The sequence below is a fragment of the Macaca mulatta genome, chromosome 1 (genome assembly GCF_049350105.2).
Source record: "Macaca mulatta isolate MMU2019108-1 chromosome 1, T2T-MMU8v2.0, whole genome shotgun sequence".
Lineage (NCBI taxonomy): Eukaryota > Metazoa > Chordata > Mammalia > Primates > Cercopithecidae > Macaca > Macaca mulatta.
Window position 1 is genome coordinate 138,941,044 of NC_133406.1, and position 8,770 is coordinate 138,949,813.

The following is an 8,770-nucleotide window of genomic DNA, read 5'->3' on the forward strand; positions in this document are numbered from 1 at the left end:
ATAGTGACAGGAGGCAGCAGAGGGTCCCTGGGAAAAACCCCTCCTTCAAGCCTAAAGCAGCTTGAAGGCTGAAAAACTGGACTGTGGTCTGGATGAAGCCTGCCCTTTCCCAGGTGATTCTTTCTGAATAATGCCCACCTGCGCACTGGGAGGGCAGGGTGGAGCCTGGAGCAGTTCGCGCAGTTTGCTGGGGGAAGGAGCCTGATCTCTCCGGTAGGAGGTTCCTCCGTAGTAACCTGGGATTCAATCTGTGAGATGGGAAACCTGCTAGCAGGACTTTATCTAGCTTTGCACAGAGTTATTTTTCCCTTTCCTTTTCGTCCAATACATTCCGTTCCCCCTCACACTTCAAAATGTCTTCGTGCCTAACGTTTCCTGGTCGTGTGACAAGAACCTGGGTTTTTCTACAGCTTTGTAAGTGTCTCTTTACCAATTCTTGTTGCCTGGGTTTTTAAGATGCAAAGAAAAGGTCTAGAGATTTAGTGAACGAGCCTTTGGAGAAATGACGCTATGAAGTTTCTAAGTTTTTCCATGCATACTGGGGTGTGTGTAATTCAAAAGATATAATTTAACATTAAAATTATAATGCGGAATTTACTGGACAATATTGAAAAACATGAGAAGAACCTAGAGGTTTTCTATGAACTTGAAGTAATTGCTTTTATCTTTGTCAAGATTTACTTAAACTGGATTTATAATCACCAAAGAGGGTCCTGTAGGAAATAATTCTGTACTCTATAAGACCTTTCCAATTTGTACTAATTAACTAAAACACCCATGGTGAATTATAAAATTTTGTGAATTGGAGAAATAAATAATATGATTAAGACCCCAAGGCAATGAATCAAGCCAAGTGTCTTCATTGTACATAGAACAATGCCCTTCAACGGTGACCAGACTGTATCTTAGCAACACAATAAGCTCTTCACTGGTAACAAAGAACATATAATAGTTAAAGCAAATAATTGCTAATCCCCAGTTTTGTATTCTAGTCTTGGTTTTGCTACTAATTTGTAGATCTGGTAAATCACTAATCTACCTTCATGTCTGTAGGTCTGTTTCCATAAAATTAAAGGAAATGTTGTAGGATATTTGGCAAGAAGAGCAAAGATCTGGACTAGGTTAAATAATATTAATGTAACTCAAATTTGAAGTCAATCAGAAAAGGAAGAAAGGTAAATGTCAAAGACAGCTCAAATGTCTCCTTAACATTCGAGATGGTTTTACAAAACACTGCTTGTTCTTTGGATAGTCTGCAGAGAACAGCCTTCAGATCTTTACTATAAAGTATTGTCAAAGCCCAGTGACACGGAACAATGGTGATTTTTTTTCCCCTCTCTCCATTAGCCCTTTTGGCTCCCTATTTCCTTCTTCCTGCCTTGACAGTGGGATGATTTCAGGAGCAAATTAGGGTCAAAGGAAAAGATTTTGGTTCCTCATCTGCCTCCCTCCCAGTTCCTCTCTCCTAAATAGCTGTCCCACTCTCAATACCACCTTGTTACAGAAAGGGGAAGAAAAACCCTGGAAACCTCCCACCACTATTACTCCCTGTGCCCTATACCCACCCACCTAAGGAGGCCAGCAAACACCATTGTGTTCAGCATCCACTCCTAGGCATGTCATAAAAATCATCAGTGACTTTTTTTTCATGTCTATTAAAGGAATATGAAGTTTTGTTTTGTTAAAAAAGAAACAACAACAACTTCTCTTTGCCCCTCTCCAGGGTGTTATTGGTGAAGGGTGTCAAGGTTCTTGGCATTTTGAACAAAGAATTGGACAAAATGCACAAACAAAGCAAGGAAAGAATGAAACAACAAAAGCAAAGATTTATTGAAAACAAAAGCACACTGCACAGGGTAGGAGCAGCCCAAGCAAGCGCATCAAGAGTGCTGGTTACAGAGTTTTCCAGGGCTTAAATACCCTCTAGAGGTTTCCCATTGGTTACTTAGTTCAAGCCCTATATAATGAAGGGGAAGGGAAGTTATAAAGTTATTTACTCGCTGTATACCCTATGCAAATGAAGAGAATGTTTTCTGCCATAGCTGAGGTAAAGTTACAAAGTTATTTACGTGGGTGAAGAAGGTTGGGATTTAGTTATTGGAAGCCCTTAGTTTCCCTGCCTCCAGACCCTATTCCCCTGCCTCAAGGGTGTTTATCTTTCACTGCCAAAGAATCCAAATCCAGTCATTGCAATGAGCCCCAGACAACGCAGCTGCTAAGAGTTACACTCAAATCTTACCAAAGGTGTCTCCATGGTGGGCATTCTCAGTGGTCCTTTCATCAAATGCAAATCCATCTCAGTTTACAAATTAGTTCCCTTGCAGTTAATAATATTGTTGCTAGAATTTAATGCTATCATTATCTTTCATTACTTACAGCCAATGTATTAATATCCCATGTTTCTTCCAAAATGATTTCAATCTTCTTATTTAGCTTGTTCTAAACTCAACCACTTTGCAGTAATAAACCTGCTCCCCCTAATTAACTGCTCATGGGGGGCCCACACTACCCTGCAAAGAAGTGATTACTAATGTGAAGTGTTCAAATGGCCCCAGTTGGGGGCCAGGATGCCAGCAGGCTCAGTATTCACAGTTCCATCAATTTCTTCATAATTATGAGCTTGAATTCTCATAATTTGGAGCAGCAGAACCCCTCTACCTGGTACCTTAAAATCTACCAAATAAACATTTACATGTCCCTTCACTTCGTGGCCAGGACTACAACAATGAAAACTAGAAATGTATTTATTATTACTAAACAGCTCTTACTGATATGCTTACCAAAAAACATCACTATGCAGGGCACTGAAGATTAAAGGATACATAAGCCACAGTCAGTTCTCCAAATCTCACTGGCAAGCGGGGGAAACTTCACAGGAAAGGTTATTTCCAACAAAAGATAACATTAAAAGTTCTGTGCACATAAAGATATCATAAACCGTTACAAGATTAATTGGCAAATAAGTAGATTCAACGATTCACAACAGTAAGAGATCACTTTGGGATAGAATGGATGGGGAAGGTTTCAAATTTTTGAATATGCTTAGGTAAAATATTGACTTAAGTGTAGGAGTTGAGTGGTTACCAATGGAGAAGGACATTCTTAGTAACTGCACATTGCTCATTTAATAACTATTATATGAATACCAGTCAACTCAGGGCATTATTTAAACAAACTTATTTATACTTCTAAACATGGACAGGTAGGTTTTTTACCTTGATTTTTTCTTTTTTTCAAAAGAAAACAGGCATAGAAAAATCATAAAGCTAATTAGTGGCAGCGCCATAATTTAAACACACTCTGACTGCTAAGTCAGTTTATTCACTCAGGTATAATATGTCAACGTTTAAAGTTAGGTGGAAGAAACTGAGTGAGGAAGAACCTGAAGACCAGACACTTTAAATAGATCAGTTGGACAATACAAAAGCGTCCATGAAGTTGAATCAAAAGAAATAAGAATACAGAGGCAAACTTTGGAGAGCTCTGAACGCTATGCAACACGGAGTCACTGAGTAGGTTGAAAAGCTCACTTTGGTTGTTAGATCAAAATTCATTAGAGGAGAAAAGACTAGACGTGGGAAAACAACTTAGAAAACAAATCATTCAGCAAACATTGTGGTATTCCACATACAACAGGATAAGGACCTGCCCTAGTGCAGTAGCCATGGAAATGGGCAAAGGACATGGATGGGAAAGACTACAGAAGAACAATCTGCATGATTTGGCAACTGGCAGAGACTGGCCAGCTTCCTTGCATTTGTTACTCTTTCAGGACACACAGCTAAACTATACATTCCAATCACCTTTATCGTTACATTGGTGAGGTGCCTGAGTTCCAGCCAAAGGAGCATACCATAAATGAGGGGCAGGGCAACACTCCCAGGTCTGAACCGAAGACCTCCCGCACCTCACCCTCCTTGTTCTTTTCCCCTTCTATCAAGCAGGCACAGAGCCTAGGACATGATAGAGTGAAAGGATGGAAGGCGCTCATGTCCCTTCTCCCTGTTTAAAGGAGAGCTACCCAGTGAGTAGGAACTCTTATTAGGGATGTAATGTAATTGAGAAATGTGCTGCTATCATGAGCTATTATCTGTGTTTTTACTTATTTTCTGTATCAGCATTATCTTAACTAACACTGCAATAGATCAGATATAGATATGAGATTAAGTGACAAAGATAATTCTAATAATTTGCACCTAGTGCCAGGAATGATCATTTTAAACAGAGAGTTGATAAAAGGTAAATAAAGAAGTGGGAGCATTAATTAATGAATTGACAGTTTTCACTTAAAACATGTCAAAGAAAAGGCAGCAGTGGAGCAGCTAAATTGAAATATCCAACTGATTGTTCATGTTATAGGTAAGACAGAGCAAGTCTAGACAGAGATATTTGGGAAGTTGCTGCAAAAGATGATGGTTAATGTCCTAGGAGCTGTTGGCCTCCCAAATGTGTGTAGAGAAGAGGATGAAGGAAAGATCACATCCCTGAGGCAAAGGTAGGGAGGCTGCCAATCAAGTAAAACTTCCTGAGAGGCAAGTGAGGAGAGGTTTAAGAAGAAGGTAGTTGTGTTAGTCTGTTCTCATGCTGCTAATAAAGACATACTCAAGACTGGATAGTTTACAAAGGAAAGTTTAACGGACTCACAGTTCCACATGGCTGGGGAGGCCTCACAATCATGGTGCAAGGCAAAGGAACGAATTCATATCTCACATGGCAGCAGGCAAGAGAGCTTGTGCAGGGGAACTCCCATTTATAAAAACCATCAGATCTTGCGAGACTTATTCACTACCATGAGAACAGTATGGGGGAAACTGCCTCCATGATTCAATTATCTCCACCTGGCCCCGCTCCTGACATGTGGGAATTGTTACAATCAAGGTGAGATTTGGGCGGGGACACAGCCAAACTATATCAGTGTTTAAGTGCTGGGGTGGGATGAGAGGGATACACAGATCTTACATAATTAAAAACAAGACTTGGATGGGCGTGGTGGCTCACACCTGTAATCCCAGCACTTTGGGAGGCCGAGGCGGGTGGATCATGAGGTCAGCAGATCGAGACCATCCTGACTAACACAGTGAAACCCCATCTCTACTAAAAATACAAAAAAAACCACAAAAATTAGCTGGGCATAGTGGTGGGCACCTATAGTCCCAGCTACTCGGGAGGCTGAGTCGGGAGAATGGGGCAAACCTGGGAGGCTGAGCTTGCAGTGACCCAAGACCCCGCCACTGCACTCCAGCCTGGGTGACAGAGTCAGACTCTGTCTCAAAAAATAGTAATAATAATAAAAAAATAAAAACAAGGCTTTGCTTTCTACAAGGACTGAATTGCATGCAGGAAGGAAGAAGGCTAGGACTCACTAATCAGTTTCTGGGGCACCATACCCCAGTCATTCACACAACAAAAGCAGAGGGTTATTTTGAAACACATGAATACAACATAAGACCCCCTCCAGGAGCTGCCTTTGGATCAGAAGTCGGGGAGAAAGTATGAAACCTCATGACAGGCGGTAGAGATGAAGATGGAACTCACAGTTACAAGCCAGTGGAACCTCAGGAGGGGCTACTTGACAAGGATCAGTACCATTTGAGAGAGATCGTGGTATTTGTTCAATATAGGATCTCTAATGGGATTACAATATTTAATCATGGGAGAGAAACATTAAATATCTCATTATTAAGTTTTTGCCTTTTATGGCCAAGCTTGGTGGCTCACGCCTGTAATCCCAGCACTTTGGGCAGCTGAGGAGGGCAGATTTCCCAAGGTCAGGAGTTCGAGACCAGCCTGGCCAACATGGTGAAACCCCCTGTCTACTAAAAATACAAAAATTAGGCGACAGTGTTAGTACTCACCTGTATCCCAGCTAGTCGGGAGGCTGAGGCAGGAGAATCACTTGAACCCAAGGGGTGTAGGTTGCAGTGAGCCAAGATTGTGCCACTGTACTCCAGCCTGGGTGATAGAATGAGACTCTGTCTCAAAAAAAAAAAAAAAAAAGAAGTTTTTGCCTTTTAGAATATATGATGCACAGTTCTGTTAATAACAGGAGTTGCTTTTCTTATCACAAGAGGTCACAGAAGAACTAGCGATATTTTAGATTAAATTTAATGAATCACATGAAGAACATAAGTTTAATATTACTATGACTTTTTTTTATTTTTTTAAAAAAGAGGCCATCGAAAGTTGTAATTTACTTTTTTCTGCTATCTTATTTGCCATATCATTTAGATTGACTTGGTTTCACAAAACAAACTTAAGATTCTTAGATTTGAATGCTATCATTTATTAGGCAAAATGCTTTAAAGTTATGCCAGGCGCAGTGACTCATGCCTGTAATCTCAACCCTTTGAGAGGCCGAGGTGGGCAGATCACCTGAAGTTAGGAGTTTGAGAGCAGCCTGGCCAACATGGTGAAACCCTGTGTCTACTAAAAATACAAAAATTAGCTGGGCATGGTGGCATGTGCCTGTAATCCCAGCTACTCGGGAGGCTGAGGCAGGAGAGTTGCTTGAACCTGGGAGGTAGGGTTTGCAGTGAGCCGAGATTGCTCTACTGTACTCCAGCCTGGGCGACAGATTGAGACTCCATCGCAAAAAAAAAAAAAAAAAAAAAAAAAGTTATATGATGTCATCAACACGAGCCTAGAAAAGGGGTCACTACAAAATAGCCATTTGATTTGGTAACTGTATGTCACTAAAGAAGGCACATGGCAAAAAGGTGGGAAGGAAGGAACCTGTCTGTAGTAAAGGAGTGAGATACTCCAAAACTCCGGTCAATGTACAAGTGTTGACATAGATAGAATTGAATATTTGTGTGTGATAAATATAAAAGAAAGAATACATGCAAAGGTGTTGACATGGGAGTGATTCTGGGGGAGAGAGAAAGCAAGACAAAAAGAAAAAAGGTTGCACCAACAAGAAATCTATATTTTTGCATTTATGCAGTTAAGAATAATTATCTATGCATAAATATTAATAAAACTAAATTAAACTTAACTTGGAGGCAGTGGTTATATAGCACTCATTGCAAATATTTCCCAGCTAAAGAAAATGGCAAAACAGGATGTTAATTATAGGGGAAGATTGGGTAAATTGAAGGGTTTAGCCATTCAACAGATGAGCTGGCAATATTTTATATCAAATTTTATGAACGTCATGGAGAACATAAGTTTAATTTTTTTTTTTACACTACAATAGTTAATTTTATTTGTTCAAGAGCTCATATTGCAAGCATTAAATCAAGCATAGGCTTTGATTCTATGAGCCCAAATTCACATATTGAAGAAGATCAAAGCAAACTGCGATCCATGTACACAGATGAAAACTAAAGGCTCAGAGTTAATAACATTGAAGTTTTAAAATTTCTATAGCCTAGAGCCCAGTAGTCACAGGTCTTTTAGGTCCTTCTGGATGTCCCACAGGGTATCCGCACTTTTCTTGAGCTGAGCAACTTCATCATCCTTTAGCTTCTGGTTGATAACGCTGGTTATCCTCGGGCATTGAGGATACATGGAAGGCTCAGGAAGACTTCATTCTCGATGCCATACATCCCCTTTACCATTGTTGACACGGGATGAATCCTGGATAGATTTTTCAACATGGATTCAATAAGATCAGCCACACTTAATCCAATAGCCCAGCTGGTATATCCTTTTAGCTTGATGACTTCATAGGCACTGTCAACCACCATCTTATGCACTTCCTTCCAATTTTCACTATCATTGTCCGTTCCCATTTCTGGATTCAATTCTTGGAGAGAAACACCTGCCACATTCACGCCACTCCACACAGCCACACTTGAGTCGCCATGTTCCCCCAAAATCCATCCATGGCAGCTGCTGGGATGAATGCCAAGTTTTTCAGCCATAAGGTAGCGAAATCTAGCAGAATCCAGATTACATCCACTTCCAATCACGCGGTGTTTGGGTAATCCACTTAGTTTCCAGGTAACATATGTAAGAATGTCCACTGGGTTGGAAACCACAATTATGATGCAATCAGGACTGTACTTGACGATCTGAGGAATAATGAATTTGAAGACATTAACATTTCTCTGCACCAGATTGAGCCAACTCTCCCCTTCTTGCTGACGGACTCCTGCAGTTACCACTACAATCTTGGAATTGGCAGTCACAGAATAATCTTTATCTGCCACAATTTTAGGCATCTGAAGAAATAAGCTCCCATGCTGCAGATCCATCATTTCTCCTTTAAGCTTATCTTCCAAAACATCCACAAGAGCAAGTTCATCAGCCAGAGACTTTCCCAGAATGCTGATAGCACACGCCATACCAACTTGTCCAACACCCACTACAGTGATCTTATTGTTTGGGACTGTTGCCTCTTCTTCCGCAACTGGTGCAATGAGTTTTTCCTTAAGAGTTGCCATTTTACACAGGAGGGAGAAGGCGCTGGAGACCTCAGTAACAGCAGTGCGGAGAACACAATGTCCATAAGTTTAATATTAATATGACTGTTTTTCATTTAATAAAAGAAGCCTTCAAAAGCTATAATTTATTTTTTCCACTGTCTTATTTGCCGTATCATTTAGACTGAGCTGGTTTCACAAAACAAGCTTAAGACTCTTAGGTTTGAATACTATCACTTATTGGGCAAAATGCTTTTTAAGTTATATGATATTACCACCACTAACTGAAAAACAGGGCCACTGGCTTGAATCCCATTTTGCAGATAGACATACAAAGGTCATTTAATAATTTGGGATCCTTCAGAGCATCCCTGCCCCATCCTTTGCAGAGTGTGCTCTGAAGT

General features: G+C 40.5%; 1 pseudogene across 1 annotated transcript; it reads right to left on the reverse strand.

Annotated features, from left to right (window-relative positions):
• Positions 1–7,172: 7,172 nt before the first annotated feature.
• On the reverse strand, positions 7,173–8,448 carry LOC712614 (L-lactate dehydrogenase B chain-like; annotated as a pseudogene). The gene has a single exon (XR_013661.5). The product of XR_013661.5 is annotated as an L-lactate dehydrogenase B chain-like (transcript).
• Positions 8,449–8,770: the final 322 nt, after the last annotated feature.